Source organism: Dasypus novemcinctus, chromosome X (genome assembly GCF_030445035.2).
Source record: "Dasypus novemcinctus isolate mDasNov1 chromosome X, mDasNov1.1.hap2, whole genome shotgun sequence".
Classification (NCBI taxonomy): Eukaryota; Metazoa; Chordata; class Mammalia; order Cingulata; family Dasypodidae; genus Dasypus; species Dasypus novemcinctus.
In genome coordinates, this window is record NC_080704.1 from 22,584,274 (window position 1) to 22,604,868 (window position 20,595).

Below are 20,595 nucleotides of genomic sequence, written 5' to 3' on the forward strand. Positions count from 1 at the left end.
GGCAGACACAAAAGAACAAATATTGTATGATTCCACCTAGGAAAAGGAGGAAACTCACAGAGACAAAGGTAGATTAGAGGGAAGTGGACTTGGCTCAACAGATAGAGCATCCACCTACCACACGGGAGGTCCACGGTTCAAACCCAGGACCTCCTTGACCTGTGTAGAGCTGGCCCATGCTCAGTGCTGATGTGTGCAAGGAGTGCCCTGCCATGCAGGGGTGTCTCCCACGTAGGGGAGCCCCACGCACAAGGAGTGCACCCCACAAGGAGAGCCGCCCATTGTGAAAGAAAGTTGAGCCTGCCCAGGAGTGGTGCCACACACATGGATGATGCAACAACAACAACAACAACAAAAGAGATAGATTCCCAGTGCTGCTGACAAGAATACAAGCAGACACAGAAGAACACACAACGAATGGACACAGAAAACAGACAAGCGGGGGGTAGGGTGGGGAGAGAAATAAATAAATAAATAAATAAATCTTTTTAAAAAAGGTAGATTAGAGGTTATCAGGGATGGGGGTGGGATAAATGGAGAATTATTGCTTAATGGGTAAAGAGTTTCTGTTTGGGGTGATGAAAAAGTTTTAGTAATGGATGGTGGTAATGGTAACACAACACTGTAAAAATAATTAATGCCACTGAATTATACATGTAAGAATGGTTAAAATGTCAAATTTTATGTTATATAAATATTACCACAATAATAAAAAAATTAACTCAAAATAGATCAAAGACCTAAATGTAAGAGTGAAAACAATAAAACTCTTAAAAGAAACCATGGAGATGAATACCTGTGACCTTGGATTAAGGCAATGGTTTCTTAGACAAGACACTAAAAATACAAGCAACAACTAAAACAGATAAATTAGGCATCGGCAAAATTAAAAACTTTTGTGTTACAAAGGACATCACCAAGAAATGAAAAGAGGGGGAGCTGGTGCAGCTCAGTGGTTGAGTGCCTGCTTCCCATTTATGAGGTCACAGGTTCAATTCCTGATACCTCCTAGAAAAAAAAAAGTGAAAAGACAACCCACAGAATGGGAGAGAAGTTCTGCAAATTATGTATCTGATAGGGACTTGTAGGTAGAATACATAAAGAACTCCCGGGGAGCGGATGTGGCTCAAACAGTTGGGTGCCCACCTCCCACATGGGAGGTCCCAGGATTGGTTCACATTGCCTCCTAAAGAAAAAGCAGGCAGACAATGAGAAGACAGCAAGGAAAGAGCAACAAGAAAACAAAAACGAGCAGGCAGCGAGCAGGGACAATGAGCAGATAATGAACACAAACAATGAGCAAACAGACAAGAGAGCCATCTGGGGTGGGGAAGAACTCCTACAACTCAATAATAAAGAGACAACAATTCAGTTAAAAAGTGCGCAAAGGGGGAAACGGATGTGGCTCAGGCTACTGAGCTCCTGCCTACTACATAGAAGGTCCAGGTTTGGTTCCTGGTGCCTCCTGTAGAAAACAAGCAAGATGGTGAGCTGATGTGATGGGCTGGCACACTGAGCTGATGTGACAAGATGATGCAGTGAGATGACACAACCAAGAGACAGTGAGAAAGCACAATGAGAGATGAAACAAAGCGGGGAGCAGAGGTGGCTCAGGCGAGGGGAGGAGGTCTCCAGGTTCAGTTCCTTGTGCCTCCTAGAAAGAGAAGACCACCACACAACAAATGGACACAGCACATGCAAACAACGAGGGGATGGGGAGAAATAAATAAATTAAATAAATCTTAAAAAAGAAACGTGGGCAAAGGATCTGAATAGATATTCTCCAAAGAAGATATAGTTCTCCAAAGAAGATATACAACAGGCCATGAGGTTAACATGAATGCCATCAGGGAAATGCAAACCAAAATCATAACAAGATACCACTTCACATCCACTAATATGGCGATAATTTTAAAAAAGATAATAAATGATGACAAGATTGTATAGAAAGTGGAACCCTCATGCACTGCTGTTGGGAATGTAAAATAGTGCAGCAGCTTTGGAAACCAGTTTGGTAGTTCCTCAAACAGTTAAACATAATTACCATATGATCCAGCAATTCCACTCCTATGTTTACACCCAAAACTTTTACAAATGTTCATGGCAGCATTATTCTTAATAGGTCCCAAGTGGAAACAACACATATATACCAACCTATGAATGGATAAACAAAATGTTGTATACCATACAATGAAATATTATTCAGCAATAAAAAGAAATGAAATACCGATACATGCCACAACATGGAGGGACCCAGGAAACATCGTGCTAAATGAAAGTAGTCAATCACAAAACACCGGGAAGCGGATCTGGCTCATGGATAGAGCATCCGCCTACCACATGGGAGGTCCAGGGTTCAAACCCAGGGCCTCCTGACTCATTTGGTGAGCTGGCCTACACGCAGTGCTGAGGCGTGCAAGGAGTGCCGTGCCACACAGGGGTGTCCCCCACAAGGGGAGCCCCATGCACAAGGAGTGCGCCCTGTAAGTAAAGTCGCCCTGCATGAAGAAAGTACAGCCTGCCCAGGAACGGCGCCGCACACAGAGAGTGGACACAGCAAGATGACGCAACAAAAAGAAACACAGATTCCCGGTGCCGCTGACAAGAAATACAAGCGGACACAGAAGAAGACACAGCAGATGGACACAGAAAGCAGACAACTGGGGGTGGGGAAAAGGGGAGAGAAATTAATAAATAAACCTTAAAAAAAAATTGCAGAACACCACACAATGTATGATTCCATTTATATGAAGTGTCAGAACAGGCAAAGTCATAGAAACAAAGTAGATTAATGGTTACCTGAGCAGAGAAGGCTGAGGGTAAATGGTGAGGGTCAGCTAATGGGCATGAAGTTTCTTTTGGTGCAATGAAAATGTTCTAAAATTGATTGTGGTGATGGGTGCAACTCTGTGAATATACTAGAAACCACTAAACTGTATACATAAAATGGGTGACTTGTATGATATGTGAATTATATCTCAATAAAGCTATTTTTAAAAAAAGATCCACTAACAGAAATTCCATACTAAATGTGAACTCAGCACCTACAATTGCAAAGAATAAGAACTTCCCAGGGAAGCCTTTGCAATAAAGAAGCTACATTCTCAACAAAGAGCCACACCATAGGACAAAAGTGTGACCGGCACACTGGCGAGAAAAAGCTGGATGTGAGTAGATTCACAGGGGCCAGGTATTATCACCAGTTCTTTAGTAAGGAGGAGTAGCAAGTGGATAACAGAACTCCAATGCTGCCTATCAATACCCTACTTTGATTATAAGAATACAACGTATTTCTAACACATCCCAAAAAATGGTATTAAAAAAAGGAGAGTATGAGCATTAAAAAAGTATAAGTATAAAAGCAACCACTAGAACAATATACAAGCCTTCTAAATATCTACCCCCCAACTTTTTAAAATAAAAGAGCAAAACATAAACCTCTTGAGGAGAAATACAAATACCCATAATTATAAATTTTACAAGAGTAGAGACCAAATATATCAATCATAACAACAAACGTGAATAAGCTTAACTCACCTATTAAAATTAAAAGAGTTTCAATTTGGCTCACAAAATAAAACTCAACAAGTCTTACGAAAGACCCAACTAAAACAAAGGTTAAAAATAAATGGATGAAAAATAAATAATAAAACAAGGGGAAAAAATGGCTAAAGGGAGGCCAAGGTGGCCCACGACACATCCCTTCTCCAAAAAGGGAGTGGCCTGTTCCTTAGATGGGAAGTTTTGTTCCTTCCCATCCACCTTCCTCCTTTGGCCTTTAACATTTCCCCAGAGTCAACTTTCTTCATTCCCTTCCATTTATATTTTTCCATTTCAGCCTTTTTTCTACTTTTATATACCATGCTATTTAAATGAAGAATGAAAGAATAATTAGAAATAATATTACTGAGTAGAAATCCTGTTCAACTCTGACTGTATGCAACTTATATTACAGCAGACCCCTGACATGCCTAAGTGACAAATCCAGGACCTTCCAAACTCTCAAAAATCATGACCATCCTCACTACCTAGACACTTTCCAACATCTGCTCCAAGGTATTAAGACGAAGACATTCTTAGACCCACCACAAATTTTTTTATGTTGTGACCCCTTGGGATTGTTCACAGATACCAATGGTTTGCTGCACTTAAAAAAATTATTTCTAGTGTCATATTTATTAATTCCCTTTTATAACTGCTGTCTTTATAATAAAGAAAACATCTGCATTTCTACTTATAGCTCTTTCTTGTTAAATAAACTGTGCAAATTTGAAAATAAATAAATGGATGGACAAAAGCATACCAGGCAAATGGAAACAAAAAGAGAGCGCACAGTGGGTGGAGGGGAAAGGGGAAGGGCACAATCCTGGTATTAGACAAAATTGAATTCAAGCCTCATGACAAAGAAGAACATTTTTTAGTGCTAAAAGACCCTATCACAATGAAGATACAGCACATATGAATATACATATTTATATGAATATAACACCGTAACCACCTTTATGAAACAAAATCTGCAAGACACGCAAAGAGACATATTGAGACAACACACTAACAATAGGAGACTTTAATATATCCCTCTCAGTACAAGACAGATCAAGTGGATAGAAAATAAGGAGATAGAAGATATAAACAACATAATAGGGAAAATCCTACGTATATTTATCAAACTCTATAACCTGATACTAGAGAACACCCATTCTTCTTAAGTGCCCATGCCACATTCACCGAAAATGATCATATTAGGTCACAAAGAAAACATGAGTGACTTCCTATAAAGAAATAGTATAAACACTCTGATGATGTAATAAAACTAGAATTTACCAATAAAAATTAAAAATGGAAAGTTCCTTCTACCTAGAGATTTAACAAATCTCCTAATAAACAACTCCTGGGTATTCTACAAGTGAAATTATAGGTTTTTAAAGAAATAACAACAATTAAAATGCTACATATCAAATTCTATGGGATGCACTTAAAACAGCAATCAGTGGAAAATTCACTGCACTAAACATATTTATCAATAAAAAAATGAAAGAATAAAAATAAATGTAATAGGTATTTTAAAAACCTGCACATGTTTATAGCAGCTTTATTCATAATTACCAAAAATTGGACACAACCAAGATTCTCTTCAATAGGTGAATGGATAAACAAACTGTGGTATATCCACTCAATAGAGTATTATTCAGCAATTTAAAAAAAACAAGGGAGCAGGTGTGGCTCAAGCAGCTGAGCACCTGCTTCCCACATGGAAGGTCCAGGGTTCAGTCCCTGGTACCTCCTAAAAACAAAAACAAACAATAAGCAAACAAAGGAAAAAAACAAAACCAACTCAGAGGAGTTGATGTAGTTCAGTGGTTGAGCACCAGCTTCCACTTATGAGGTCCTGGGCTTATTTCCTAGCCCTGGTACCATTAAACAAAACAAAACAAAAACAAGTTATCAAGCTATAAAAAGGCATGGAGGAACTTTAAAAGCTTATTGTTAAATGAAAGAAGCCAGTTTGAGAAAGCTGCATACAGTATGATTCCAACTGTATGACATTTTGGAAAAAGGCAAAACTATACAGACAGTAAAAAGGTTAGTATTTGCCAGTATTTCAGGGGGAGGGAGACAGGGATGAATAGATAGAGCATAGGACATTTTTAGGGCAGTGAAACTCTGTATGATATTACAATAGTGGATACATGGCATTATGCACATGTCAAACCCATAGAACTCTACTACACAAGGAATGAACTAATGCAAACTAAGGACTTTAGTTAATAATATATTGATATTGATTCATCAGATGTAACAAATGTACCATATTAATGCAAGATATTAATAATACGAGAAACTGTGGGGAAGGGTGTGGGGCAAGGGGATATATGGGAACACTGCACAATTTTTCTGTAAATCTAAAACTGCTCCAAAAAATAAAGTCTATTAAAATTAATTAGTTAATTAAATTCAAACTCAAAAAATTTAAAATTAGTAGTAAGATTCTGACAATGTTCTTTCATAATCTGTAACAAATATCTTACAACAATGCAAGGTGTTGGTGGAGGGTTGATGTATGGGACCTCTGTATAATGTCATGCATATTTGCTTTGTAAGTCCACAACTTTTACTATACACTTACTGTTTATGTATGTTCATATATAAATGATACAAAGATAATAATAATAATAGGGTGGGCTGGGGGAAAATACTTTGGTTAGTAGTAATATTTTGACAATGCTTTTTAATCATTAGTTTAAAATGTTAAACAACAATGCAAGGTATGTGGTAGGGTGAGTTATAAGAGTCCTGTATGATGCTATGTATGTTTGTTTTGTGAGTTCACAACTATTATGATACACTTACCGTTTGTGTATGTTTATGTGTGAGTGATAAACTTCAATAAATTTAAAAAATTTTTTTTAAAGTTTAAAATAACCAAGAAAATCAAAAGAAATCACACAAAATAAAGAGAAAGAGAACAGAAATCTAATAGATCGAATGATTCATAATTCAAAATTCAGTTATTTTTTAAATTAACCAGATAAATAAACCACTATATAAATTGATCAAGAAAAAAAGGGAGAAAACACAAATATACAAAATAGGAAATGGCAAGGGGGAAATAACCAATAAAAATAGAAGAAAATTTTTTAAATCCTAAGAGAGTACTTTGTAGACCTCTATGCAAATGAAATGAAACCCCAGACAAAAGGGACAATTTCCTAGAGAGCTACAGATTACCAAAATTGATCCCATTAGAGTAAGAAAACTTAAATAGACCACTTTCTATAGAAGAAATAGAGAAAGTTAAGGAAATATCCCACGAAAAAGCATCAGGTCCAGATAATTTCACAGGGGAATTCTACCAAATCTTCAAACACCAGAGAACCTCAATGCCCTATAAATTATTACAGAGAGTATAAACCAAGAAGGATCAAGCCTATAGGAACATCAACCTCTCAAGGAAGATGAACCAGCCAAGGAGATTGAGAAAGGACAGCCTGTGAGGAAGGAGGGAACTCTGGTGTGTAGAATCTCAGAAATCAAAAAATGTTTCAAGAAGGGAGTCTTTCAGAGGCGACTTCACAGAAGTCAAATAAGAGGAATAATAATAATGAATAGCTTGAGGACTGAGTAGGTCAGCAAACTAAGAAAGTAAAATTTCAGACAACTCCTTCAAATAGTCTGGCTGAGAAGGTGAGGAGAGAAACGAAGCACTGGTTGGAAGGGGTAAGGGGTCTAGGGAGGAAGCTTCAAAATGGGAGTGACTTGAGTAGGTTTACTGTTGATGCAGAGGTACTATTTGCCTGGCACTGGGGATATAAAGCAGAATGACAGACACAGTAGAGATGAGTTGAGGTCTAATTAGCTCAATGTTTCCTTTCAGTCCTTAATGTTAACGCTAATATAGTCAATTTTTCCCAATATTCTACTTTTATGTATTATCTTCTGCTTCAGTCCAAACTGAATTTTTAATCAGTGATCACATTTGACGTTAATTTAGCAAAGGTGGCTACATACAGTGACTGCTGAGGGCTAGGAATACAAAGTTGGAAGAGACCGAGTTTCTTTCCTGTTGAAGCTAACAAGTCTTCAGTGGATGAGAACCATCCTTCTTGGTTTACTAAATGTCTTACAGATACTATCTCATTTAAACCTCACAAGAAGCCTTTAAGGAAGCTGGGATTAACTCCATATCACAGATGAACAAACCAAGTCCCAGAAAGGTTAACCAATCTGCCCCGAGTAGAGGACCTGAAACTAGAATCTGGGTTCTTGGGCTCCAATACTAACAGCTCCCTACCTTGCAACTCCTACCTTCAGAAAGATGACCCTGTGGAGACTGTCCGTCGCTTGCTCAGTCAGCAGAACTGGACTTTAGCACAGGAGAGAATAGTTGACATCCTGCATCACATCTAAAATTGCCATCTAAATTTGGAAAGCAGCTTTTATGCCCTCTAGCTGCCTGGGCCGTCTGTAGCCTGTAAGGCACAAAGACTATGTTTTATTTATCATAAGACCAAGGATTACGTTTCATTTAGCTTTATCTCTGTCCCCCTCAGACCCTAGTAGTGCCTTTCACTATTTGCTCCTTCAACATTTGTACACATTAATTCATTCATTCACCTTATTTCATTCCAATATCATTATGAATATAATCTAGGGCAGCAGTATAAAACTCCAAATTTAAAGAGTGAAAAAGTATGAGGGCAAAGGGTATCAGAGAACAGATTTTCAAGTTCAAAATGAACCTCAAGATGCTTCCATGACCTGAAATTTTTACAAGCTGGCAAAAACATCAACAAAATAAAAGTATGTTTATTTTCCATCAATGTCTCATTTGATCCTTAAAACCATGCTGCAAGAAAGGCAAACACATTATAGTCCTTAATTCAGAGTTGAGGAAATAGTCCCTTAGAAAAGTTTAGTGACTTAAGGTAATCAAATATAATGGAATTCAAGAAAATTCTGACCTCAACTCTCCTGTTCATTCTATTATGCCTTTGTCTAGATAAACTTTTATAGTCTTTACTATACTGGTAAAGGTGGCATAAAAGATGATAAACTGAATTCCAATCCAAAAATAAGAAAAAAAAAGTGAGAACTAAAGAAGGATACCTGTATTTAGTTGAAGAGAAAAGCATAAATGACCCAAAAGTATTCCTATAGAAAGCCTTTAAATTTTGCCTTTTACTAGGTGTGGGAAAGGACAAACACAGATTGTCAATGGGAGCGCAAAATAGCACATCCTTTAAAAAGGATACTGAGCAAGTCACATAAAAAAACTCTTTATGTATATACTCTACCCAACAATTCCATCATCTAAGAAATGTATGTTAAGGAAGTAATCATGGATATACAGGTATTACATTAATCCAAAAATGTATTTAAGTAGTGAAAAATTGGGAACAATCAATTTTAAAAATTATTACAGCCATATAATGGCAAGCTAGGTAGTCAGAAAAAATGGTTACAAAAGAAATCCACTTTAGAAAAACTCAAATGTTCATCTCTGCATAGAAGACTGGAGGTGTACACCCAGTGTAGTAACCGTTATCAACAATGGCCATTTGGAATGGTGAAACAGTATTTTCGTCAATAGGATTCTGAATATACATATGTATCTTACATTTATAATTAGAATATTTTACAAAGGTTTTTTTTTTTTGAGGGGGGCTTTGAAAAGAGAACTTTAGTAGCCATACTATAAAAATGCCATTAAAAAATAAAGCGTTACTATACGACTACCACTAAAATACCATTGAAAAATAAAGCACTCATTACGAATCCACACGAAGAACTTTTCCTTTTCAAATCCCAGCCTTTCGTTCCGACCTGTTCACGTTCAGAAAAATGCTAAAAAGGCTGCCGGGCCAGAAGTTTGAGGGACCGTCCTGTTTTCTACCCGTGGTTTTTAATTTAGTCCAGAAAAGAAAAGCAGTCACCTAAGAGGCAGCTCTAAAATGCACCTCTTTAGGAAAATATTCAGGGTATAAGTTTCTCTCCCATTGCTTTCCCTCCCGATCGGCCGACAGGACAATCCCGATAGAGCCTGGCCCAGTTTCCTAAAACAGCCCAGGGAACCACACGGGCTGCGTCAATTTTTGGTACATGTTTTTTAAAAGACACGTTTGACTTCATAATACAGGATAAAGAACAGCCGTTACTACTTATTCCTGACGTCACCAGAGGAAGGTGTCGCGGCGGGGCCGGAGCTCTTCAGAAGGACAAAGCAGGGGCTCCTCGGCTCGAGTCCCACCGGCGACGCGTCCGGAGTCGCCTAAGGGACAAGGGCACCGTCCCCAGACACCGCGCAACCCCCGCCAGGGCAGACGCTCGGAACCTCGGGGGCCGCAGTCACGCAGAGGACCCGGGTCGCGACGGCAGGTGCCTAAGCGCCAGCCGAGCGAGCCGAGGGGCGCCGGGTAGCGGTCCTAGGGGAGCTAGGGTCCCGTGGCCGCATCCTCCCCACCGCCCCACGGAGAACCGCCCCTCCCGGGAGGCGGACACGCCCTCCCCGCGGGACCGGGACGCCGCACCCCGCCCGGCCCCCCGGGACCGCTCACCGGCCGGAAAGTCCCCGCCGCCGACGCCGCCGATGCGCGACGCCGCCGCCACCGGCCCCTCGGGCCTCGCCCCTCACTCTGCGGACACCTCCCACAGTAACGGCTCTACGGCTCCCTCAGCTGGGCCGCGGGACCCGGAACTACTTCCTTCCGGAACCGCCTCGCCCCGCCCCCGCGCTGGCCCCGCCCACTCCCCGCGGCCTCGCGCTCAGCCTGTTTCTCCCGCGGACCCCAGCGAGCTACTCCTGGCCCGCGGGGGTGGCCCGCCCGGGCCTCTCGAGCCAGAGCGCCTGCGCCCGGGGCCTCCGGCTCGCTCGCGCCTGCGCTCGCCCGCCCCGAAGGCAGGATCGCGCTGGGCGGCGGGAGGCGGAGCTCGGGGTTCAGGCGGCCTGGGGGTTGAGGGTCAGGGCTTAAAGATCAGGGGGCGGAGGTCGCCCCCCTGGCAGGGACAGGAGCTCGTTGAGGGTCTTGTGGGCCAGCCGGCCTTGTGCAGACGGGTACAGCAGGACGATTGAGGCAGCGTGAGGTCAAGGTGGCGGCGCCCAGATGAACCTAGGTCTTCCAGCTCTGAGTTCCGACTTTCCTGGGCTGGTGCTCAAAGCCCTTCCCGAGCTCGCTCACCTGCACCTGCACCTCTGTGACCGCTCTCCTTGCCCACTCCGTCCCTAACCATCCCTCTCACCTCACACTTCAAATTCACCTTCAGCTTCAACCAAAGAGCTACCTCTCTGGGCCTCCCAAATAGGTTGACGGTACCAACATCTCCCCACCGTCCAATTCGAAAGATGGGCTCATCTTTGTCTACCCTCTTGCTTTCTCCTCCTATGCTCCATCCATCAGCCCTAAAGGTGGTACGTCTTCATTCTTTGCCCTTTCCCACTGGACGGGGATAGCCTTTTACAAAACCCTTGCAGAATTTCTCTTGCGGGGTCTGTGTCATCTGGTAGTACCACATTTTACCCTACCCCGTCACTGTTGTGGGAAAGGGTGAAGTTTAATTTTCACGAGGGGAAGCCGGAGCCCGGCTCGGCTGTCCTAGGGGGGAGGGGAGGGGTTCAGGCGCCAAGAATTTGAAAAGTGGTGCTGAATGAGGGAGAGCCAATGGTGAGTGCTGGGGGGCGGGGCCAGGAGTGAAAGCATCCCCAGTTTGAAAAGCGTGCCAGGGGTGAAAGCGCGCCAAATTTAAAAAGCGCTCGGGGAGGAGGGTGTGTGTGCTGGGGGTTGTGAAAGCGTCACCAAATTTGAAAAGTGCGCCAGGGGTGAAAGCAGCCCTGAGCCAGCCCAGCCCCCTGGAGTATAGGGAACTTGGTAGCGGGAAATCAGAGTGGGAACAATGTAAGCTAGTTAGACCTCTCGGATAGGCTGTAACCCGTGAAGTACCCAGTCAGTGGGGAACAGGGGAGGGACCCGTGTGTTAGGTTTAGGTTATAAATAGCACATTTCCTGTTCTTTGGCGCCTGGCCATTTTATCCAGGTAGAGTGCCTATTCTTGCTAGATTGTTAATAAAATTCTTTTCACCTCCACAATCAGGTGAGCTTTTGTTTTCTTATAGGTGCAGCTTTCTTTCTAACAATCTAACAATCTTGGGGGCTCCTCCAATGCTTGGGAGGGGCCCCGGGGGCAGAAGAGGGGAAAGCGTGCCCCACTGAGTGAGCGGTCTTGGACTTGGCCACTGGGGACCTGTGGGAGAGGGTCAAGTTTAATTTTCACAAAGGGAAGCTGGAGCCGGCTCTGCTGTTGGAGAAGGGAGGGTAAGGGTTCCAGCGGCTTTGGCAGCCCAAGAATTTGAAAAGTGGCCCCAAAATGAGGGAGGGCCAATGGTGAGTGCTGGGGGCGGGGCTAGAGCAGGGAGAGCCAATAGTTGCTGGAGGTGGGGCCAGGGGTGAAAGCAGCGCCAAATTTGAAAACTGCGCCAGGGGTGAAATCGGCCTGCCCAGCCTGTGGGAGTGTAGGGAGTGCTAGAGCTGGGAATCAGAACAGGAACTGGGAAAGTTAGTTAGACCTCTCGGATAGTCTGTAACCCCTGAAGTACCCAATCAATGGGGAACAGGGGAGGGACCCACCTGTTGGGTTTAGGTTATAAATATCACTTCCTTGTTGTTTGGCACCCCCCAGCCTTTTTGTCCAGGTCGGGAGCCCTATCTTGCATGATCTTTAATAAAATTCTTTTCTCCTCTACAATCAAGTGAGCTTTTGTTTTCTTATAGGTGCAGCTTTCTTTCTAACAGGCCCGCCTTTGACGGGTGAAAGGATCCGAGACCAGACGCTTGGATCTGCTGATAGTGGATGAGAAAAGCGGAAGGGAAAACCTGCCTCTCAATGACCAGGAAACCCTGTGCACAGGCCATGGTAAGAAAAGGGGACTACTGAGTATTCCCTTAGTGGTGGGGAAGTTCTGATGAGTCTGGAGTTAGTTGTGTGTGCATGAGTCGTGCGACATACTAAAGCAGGCTAGTAAGATAGGGGATTAATAGACAGATCTGGAACCTGACAGAGAGTCCACGTGGACATCAGTAACCCCCAAGATGGCTGCTGGAAGACCCTCACCCCCAGGATTCTGCTATCCAGAACAAAGAAAAGTCCCTGATGTTCCCTAGGGACTTTATCATTGGGCCCTCATAAGGGATTGATGGGTGGGGTAATCAATCAAAACAGCAAACAGCTGAAACCCCTCCCCAGCCATTAGCAAAGGGATGGAATAATTAATAGTTTATAAGGCAAACCATGAGGCCTGAGCCCTCTCTGGCCCTGGTCTCTTGTTTCTGGGCCCATTCCTGCTCTTGCACTGCTCTTGCCATTTTTCCTCTGCCATGTGGCCACACAAGTAACCCTGGGGATTTATCATCTATAATTGGGAATTGTAGTCTGTAAATCAGCCCTCTTTATCCCTTTTTACCCCCTTCCTCCCTACCCGGGACCCCTGCTCTGTTATTTTCTCCCATTTCCCTTCCTTCCCTACCTGAATAAACTACTGACCTAACTCACCCAGCGTGCTTTTTTTTTTAAGATTTTTAAAAATTTCTCTCCCCTTCCCCACCCCCCCAGTTGTCTTCTCTCTGTGTCCATTCACTGTGTGTTCTTCTGTGACCACTTTTATCCTTATCAGTGGCACCAGGAATCTGTGTTTCTTTTTGTTGAGTCATCTTGTTATGTCTGCTCTCTGTGTCTGCGGTGCCCTTCTTGGGCAGGCTGCACTTTCTTTCACGCTGGGCGGCTCTCCTTACGGGGTGCACTCCTTGCGCATGGGGCTCCCCTGCATGGGGACACCCCTGCGTGGTACGGCACTCCTTGTGGGCATCAGCACTGCGCATGGGCCAGCTCCACACGGGTCAAGGAGGCCCAGGGTTTGAACCGCAGACCTCCCATGTGGTAAGCGGACACCCTATCCATTGGGCCAAGTCCGCTTCCCCACTTTTTTTTTTTAAGATTTATTTTTTATTTATTTCTCTCCCCACCCCCCCACCCCTGTTGTCTGCTTTCTGTGTCCATTTGCTGTGTGTGTTCTTCTGTGTCCACTTGGATTCTTTTAAGTGGCACACCAGGAATCTGTGTCTCTTTTTGTTGTGTCATCTTGCTGCATCAGCTCTCTGTGTGTGCAGCACCACACCTGGGCAGGCTGCACTTTTTTCGCGCTAGGCGGCTCTCCTAACAGGGTGCACTCCTTGCACGTGGGGCTCCCCTACATGGGGGACACCCCTGCGTGGCATGGCACTCCTTGCACGCATCAGCACTGCATGTGGGCCAGCTCACCACACGGGTCAGGAGGCCCAGGATTTGAACCCTGGGCCTCCCACATGGTAGGCAGACACTCTATCAGTTGAGCCACAACCGCTTCCCCCGGTGTGCTCTTGAAATTCATTTCTGCAGCATCGCCAAGAACCTAGATAAAATCCAGTAACATATTGGGCAAGCCAGGCAGGAGTTTATTGGTGAGTGAAACTGTGGCCTACAGCCTGTTTAATGCCTTCCCTTGGCTCTCTATTTTAAACCAGTTTGCATATGAACCCCAACAAGATGTAATCCCAGGAGGGAAGGGGCTAGTGCTCGGGAATTCTCTCTGTCTGCACCGCGTGTCCCACTTTATTAGATCTAACCCCAGTCGGGAGGGCTGAGGCACAGGACAGGAGCTCACTGTACCACTCTTTCAAGCCCTTTTAGCAGCCAGAGCCTCTGCCCTCGGGGCCGGCGACCATCGCCTTCTCCCGCCCTCTCCTCTAGAGGGTACACAGTAGTGCTGGAGAGATGGAGAGCAAGAACTAAGACTGCAGTTTAAGAATTCTGGAAGGATAGGAGGAAGAAGCACAATTCGGCTTGGCAGCTTCAGGTTGAAATCTAGTCAGCCTGTCTCCCAAGCCTAGGACTGCCCTGGGAATGCCTGGTGGCAGGGGATCTGTGATTCCCTGGGGTGGCGGGAATCAGAGAGCAGCCAAACATTTCCTGAGATTTAACTCAGGAACTTCTGTTTGGGTAAGTCAGTGTCAGACCCTGGAAAGTAGGGGTGCCAAAAACCAGAGCAGGAAACAGAATGGCTCCCATTCCTTGGGCCCATCCATTTAGAGAGCAGCCAAATATCTCCTGGGACAAACATCTCAGGTGCTTTGATTTGGAGCCACTGCTCAGGCCTCCCAGTTGGCTTGGGGTCATTGATCTGATATCTGGAATCAGATACCCCTAAGACCTACCCACAAGGATGCTTGTGGGCCAGTTAAGCCCTGAAAATAAAAATTCTCAGAACGCTGAGAAAGGGCTTCAGCTCCAAATTATGTGGAGTGGTCAATTTAGTCAGACTAGGACTCTGGGATGCCAGAATGGTTGACTAAAGGGTGCTTTTTCATTCTTCCTAGAGTAATGGGTGCAGTCTCTAGCATACCAGCAAACTCCCTGTAGGAGTCTCTTAGGAATCAGGAAATTCTGCCTACTGCTGGTCCACATGGTCACAGTATAGCCAAGAGCAGCGTCTGCATAGAACCCTGAATTCCACTTAAACCAGCGAAAGAAGAAAAAACAACAACAAATAAATCTGAGGTCCAAAAACCTCATGTTGTGTCTTCTTAAATAAATGAGGAAATAAACCTCAAACTTCTCAATTTAAACTCAATTGTGCCTATAAAATGTGTGACTAGAGATCAAGATAAAAAACTTCAAGTGACATCAGTTAAGGTTAAAAGATTACTTGAAATCCTAAAGGTCTAAAATTCTCTCTGTTTTAATTTGTGCATAACCTTGTATTCACTTTAAAATCTGTGTTTAACTTTGTCAGTTTTCTTGTGCCTAGGAAATCAGATTTAGGGTTCGCCTGTTACAAACTGGATAACGGTGAAAGGTAACCTGAAAATGAGTCTTTGAGGGTCAATACTGTCTTGCTAGTGGATTTAATATGTAAATCACAAGTGAAATTAATTCAATTGCTAAAAAGCAAAGAAACTTCACAAAGTTGTTACTAATAAAATTCTTGTGGCTTAATTAGTAAAGGTACCCAATTCACCTTAAGGTAAAAACTTACTAGAAACTGTAACTAAGAGTTAAGATCATTTATAGATGCATTTATATTATAAAACAGCAGAAGGATAATAACTGAAATTATAACCTATTATTGTAAGTGTAAATTCGAAACTGATCTTACCTTTGTTTATGGTCTCTTCAAGCCTAGCCTCACCCCTTGCCTTTGCTTATGGCTATTTCATAACAGCTTCTGCCCCTATGGCTCAGGGGAAAGCAAACTTGAGACACCCCTGTCTCCTGTCCTACTGGTATTAGTGACCCTACTTTCTCTCATGGCTCCAAGTGTGAACTAAATTGCTGCCTGGTGAAATTCTTGACCCTCAGGGTTGAACATCCACTCTCCCAGTCCAGTAGCCGCTGGAGTCTTTTTATCTCCGAGGACTGGGAAGTGAAGGAGGCCTCCTGCCTTGACTGTCAGGGTTCACAAGAGTGGCAATTCATGAGAGAAACCAGTTTCCCTGAGGCTTCGATAGCCTCAGTGAATATACATCGAATTAGTCTTGCTCATCCAAAGTCTGCTAAAGTCAAAGTAAAATATAAAGTTCTGAAGCAAAAAAAATTGTATTAAAGCATTGGGGACATTTTGGTTATAAGCCATTATTTAAAAAACAAAATTCTTGTGTAAAACTGATGGTCATAGTGCCAATTAAAGAAAAAACCTTCCAGGAGATCTTTCAAATGTTGTTTTACAGTTAAACTTGTTTTGTAAAAAAATGAAAGTTTTAAGTAACTAAGTTTTGTTTCTGTGTCAAACTATTCATGTCTGCTTATTTGCTCAGTGTGTAACTTCATACATCAGGATAATATCAAATTAACAAATGATGAAAATTCTAAGTTCATATCTAATGAAATTAAAGAAATGTAGGGCTGCCTTCTCTTAAATGCATAAAGTAAATTCCATTGGTTGCTAATTGTAATCTAAGGTAAATTAGCCAGTCTGTGGTTGTGGTCAATTATAAAGCATTTGTAAAAGCATCTTCCAAACTGAAGCATTTAAATGGCTCTAGTTCTAAGAAGCCATTATTAACTAGAAACCTAGATATTAATAGCAAAATGTAACTTCATAGCAATAAAACCTGTCTAAAAGTCACCTCAGTGTACATATTCAAGTAGTGGTAATGAGAAGTTACCTTGATTCCATTGGGAATCTTCCATTTTCATTTTAAAAATGGAAAAAGTTTTTCCTCTACTGCTAAAGTAAAATGCCTGCTAATTAATGTCTTCATGGTAAAAGTGTAGAAGTAAAAAGCAAAGTGCTGAAAAGTTCATTTAATATGTAACACATTACACTGGAAATATTTAAAAGGTATATAAAAATCAAGGGATAAACTTAAGCATTGTTAAACTCTCTTGTGCATTCAAACCAGGCCTTGAATACATTGCAGGTTGCCTCTCCATAGGAGTTATTGGCTAGGTTGGTCACTGACCCCCAAAACAATAAAGGTATCTACTACAGCTCTGGTCATGCTCCTGAAGTCGAAGGAAACTACACTGCAGTTTCTAACCCCTGCAGCAGCCAACGATGGCTCAGTACAGCCAAAGTACAATGGATATCACCTCCAGACTGGCACTGTTTCTAGCGCCAAAGAGCGCTATGCGCCAGGCTGGTGGAATACTGGAAACTACTTTCCTAGCCTCTCTCTCTAGGATCAATGGTGCTGTGGCTTGCTCACTGTATGAAGTGGAGCGATAATCACCCGAGAACTGTACATAGAACTTAAATACAAATTGGCATTATGGCCTGTTCCCATGGAGAGATAACATGTAAGGTATTGCAAACCTGAAACTTAAGTCTATTAATAACAGCTCAAAGAGAAACTTAGGCATTGAGTAGTACATTAATTAGTATTAAGCACTCTACCTATATCCTATTCTAGATATATGTCTAATAATTATGGTGATATTTCTATTAAATCATATGCAGAAGTACATTTATCATGTTAAAAGTCCTGGCAAACTTCATTTTCTAAGTAATTAATGAATATGCTTAGCCCAGGTCTCCCTCCTAGCCCTTATTAAAGGAATTTCCAACTTGGTGCACTAATCTTAAATAAAGCCAACTGCCCAAGAAAGTGCCAGCTCACCAAAAGCAACTTGATGGAACACACGAGTGCCAGTCATTGGACAGCCTGAAATACCTCTTCAAGAGAAAGAGCTAAGTAGATTCTGTGTCAAAGTCAGCTGTTCCCTCTAACTCTAGCCCAAATGCTTATTGCTAGGTGATAAACAAACCAAACATCCCTTAAAGAAAATTTACCTGTTTTCATCTCCTTTAACTTAACTAAAAAGGGCAATGCTTCTTCCCATTCTACTGAAAGAAAAACACTCTTTCCTACCAACTTTGGGAAAATGCAGTCTTTGCAAACACCTGACCTTTTCTATTTCTGTGGTTCAGTACCTCTTAGTGGGACCATATATTCTCAAAATTCTAATCAAGTTTATTTATTCCAGGATCAACATCTTGTTAGACATATGGGGACTTCATCCAGCTTCACACAGGATGCCAAATCCATCTTCCTCCGATCGAGATAAAATAGCAGGGTTCTACACCTCGTCATGTAGGGCCTTCAGCCCCTAACAAGCAGGAAGTAGCTACAGAAAAAAGATCATCTTTCTGCAGCACCCCTTTAAGATTAAAGGTGTAAAACTCTCTGAGGGGGGGATGAAGCAGGCTGGTAAGATAGAGAATTAATAGACAGATCTGGAACCTGGCAGAGAGTCCACGTGGACATCAGTAACCCCCAAGATGGCTGCTGGAAGAACTCCACCCCAAGAGTCTGCTATCCAGAACAAAGACTTCTTCTGGGAGCAAAGAAAAGCCCCGGATGTTCCCTAGGGACTTTATCATTGGGTCCTCACTAAGGGATTGATGGGTGGGGTAATCAATCAAAATAGCAAACAGCTGAAACCCCTCCCCTGCCATTAACAAAGGGATGGAATAATTAATAGTTTATAAAGCAAACTGTGAGGCCTGAGCACTCTCTTGCCCTGCTCTCTTGCCTCTGGACCCATTCCTGCCCTCTGTGCCGCTCTTGCCATTTTTCCTCTGCCATGTGGCCACACAAGTAAACCTGGGGATTTATCGTCTATAATGGGGAATTGTAGCTTGTCAATCAGCCCCCTTTATCCCTTGTCACCCCCTTCCTCTCTACCTGGGCCCCCTGCTCTGTTTTCTCCCATTTCTCATCCCTCCCTACCTGAATAAATTACTGACCTAACTTACCTGACATGATCTTGAAATTCATTTCTGCAGCATAGCCAAGAACCTAGATAAAATCCAGTAACAATACTGCATGAAGCAAGTGCAGAGTCCCAATTTGCATTTCCCTTCTCCCGCAAGGGAAAGGGCTGGAGACAGACAAAGCAGAAAGGTTTGAGAGAAAGAAACCCAAACAAGACTCAGAATGGGGAATAGGGGCAGTCGGCTGGCCAGGAAAAGAGGAAAGGGGTACCTGTTGGGTCCCCTGGGGACATTTCTCCAGATAGTCCATTAGGGAGGATGTTGATACATTGGACCGATAGTGATTGGACTAAGAGAAAGGATAAAAAAAAATGATTAAATATTGCTGTTATATTTGGACCAAAGAAAGTATTTTACCACCCAATGTATTTTGGCCAAAATACAGGGCAGATGAGGATTGGCTCTGTGCCAACCTTGTACTTAATGTTAATGAAAAGAAATCCTTTTCCAAGGAGGAGGCTGACTATACCATGTGCAGAAACTGGTGGATTCGGAAGGTCCAATGGAACCCAGCCAAGCCCCCAGGGAGCCAGAGGGCCAATTGGTGCCCACCGCCTCACCAGTTATGACCCACCAGCAGTTAAGGAAGGAATTGGAACAATGTAGGAAGGATATACAGAACTTTTCCTTCTCCAAGGCCCCCAAAGAAAAGAGAGTGAAGGAACATAATCCCATTGAGCCTCTTCTCCCCTTGAGAGAAGTACCACCTGGGCCCCACTGACAATTACAGAAGTCAGAAACTTTAAGAAGGAGACGAAGTCATTAATGCAAGATCCAGTGGGGCTGGCTGAGCAAATGGATCAATTCCTAGGCCCGAGTCTATACACGTGGTCTGAACTTATGTCTATAATGGGTATCCTCTTTACGGGAGAAGAAAGGGGAACGGTAAGGAGGGCTGCTATGAAGGAGTGGGGAAGGCAGCACCCACCCAGACAAGGGGTAATGGCAGCGGAGCAAAAGTTCCCTAATGTAGACCCTAACTGGGATAATAATGATGAGGATGATAGAGCACAAATGAAGGATCTTAGAGACCTTGTTATGCAGGGGATAAAATTGGCCATGCCTAAATCCCAAAATTTAAATAAGGTCTTTGAGGTGAATCAAGAAAAAGACAAGATTCCCTCTACTTACCTGCAAGGATTGAGGGACCAGGTGAGGAAATATTCAGGAATGGACTCTGATGACCCTGTGGCCCAGGGAATGCTAAAGGTCAGCTATGTAAAGGAGTCTTGGCCTGACATTCAGAAAAAGATCCAGAAAATAGATGGATGGATAAACCACTGGAGGAGTTACTGAGAGAGTCTCAGAAAGTGTTTGTGAGAAGGGAGGGGGGAAAGCAGAAGCAGAAAGCCAAAGTCATGATGAGCATGATCGACCACATGGTCCAGAAAAGATTAGAAGTGAGGCAGGGAGAAGAAGGGCAGAAAGGAGAAAAGGGAACAGGCTGGGTTAGCTTGGATAAAGGGGCTAAGAGAGTGCAGAACTCCGTGGGGTGTTATCACTGTGGGAAACCTGGTCATTTCAAGAGGGAGTGCCCAAATTTAAAGAAAGAAGGTCAGGTCATACCCCTTATGAATTTTGAGGACTAGGGGGGTCAGAGGTTCCTAATATCAAGAGCCCACCGGGAGCATCTAGTAAATCTAAAGGTGGGCCCATATCAAGAGGAACTTACATTTTTGTTGGACAACAGAGCAGCTCAGTCTTCGGTGAACCACCTCCTGATGGGAACCAAACTCTCTGGTAGTTCCTTCACAGTCTCGGGGGTAAAAGGGAGGGGTTTAAAGTTCCCATTCTTG

At 43.1% G+C, this 20,595-nt stretch overlaps 1 protein-coding gene and 1 long non-coding RNA gene across 11 annotated transcripts in view; one reads left to right on the top strand and one right to left on the bottom strand.

Moving 5' to 3' along the window:
* BCLAF3 (BCLAF1 and THRAP3 family member 3) overlaps nt 1-10,328 on the bottom strand; it is an 88,241-nt gene extending 77,913 nt beyond the window's left edge. Inside the window, exons 1-3 of one of the 10 annotated variants that reach the window (XM_012522129.4) lie at nt 10,056-10,328; nt 9,676-9,769; nt 7,807-7,970 (exon numbers count right to left, since the gene is read on the bottom strand). The gene's annotated coding sequence lies outside the window, so the exon portion shown is untranslated. The other 9 variants (XM_071213090.1, XM_071213089.1, XM_023586522.3 and 6 more) reach the window with 9 other exon arrangements.
* Nucleotides 10,252-18,785, top strand: LOC131277273 (uncharacterized). The gene is made up of 2 exons (XR_009184451.1): nt 10,252-12,405; nt 18,010-18,785. It is a non-coding gene; the product is annotated as an uncharacterized lncRNA (long non-coding RNA).
* Nucleotides 18,786-20,595: the final 1,810 nt, after the last annotated feature.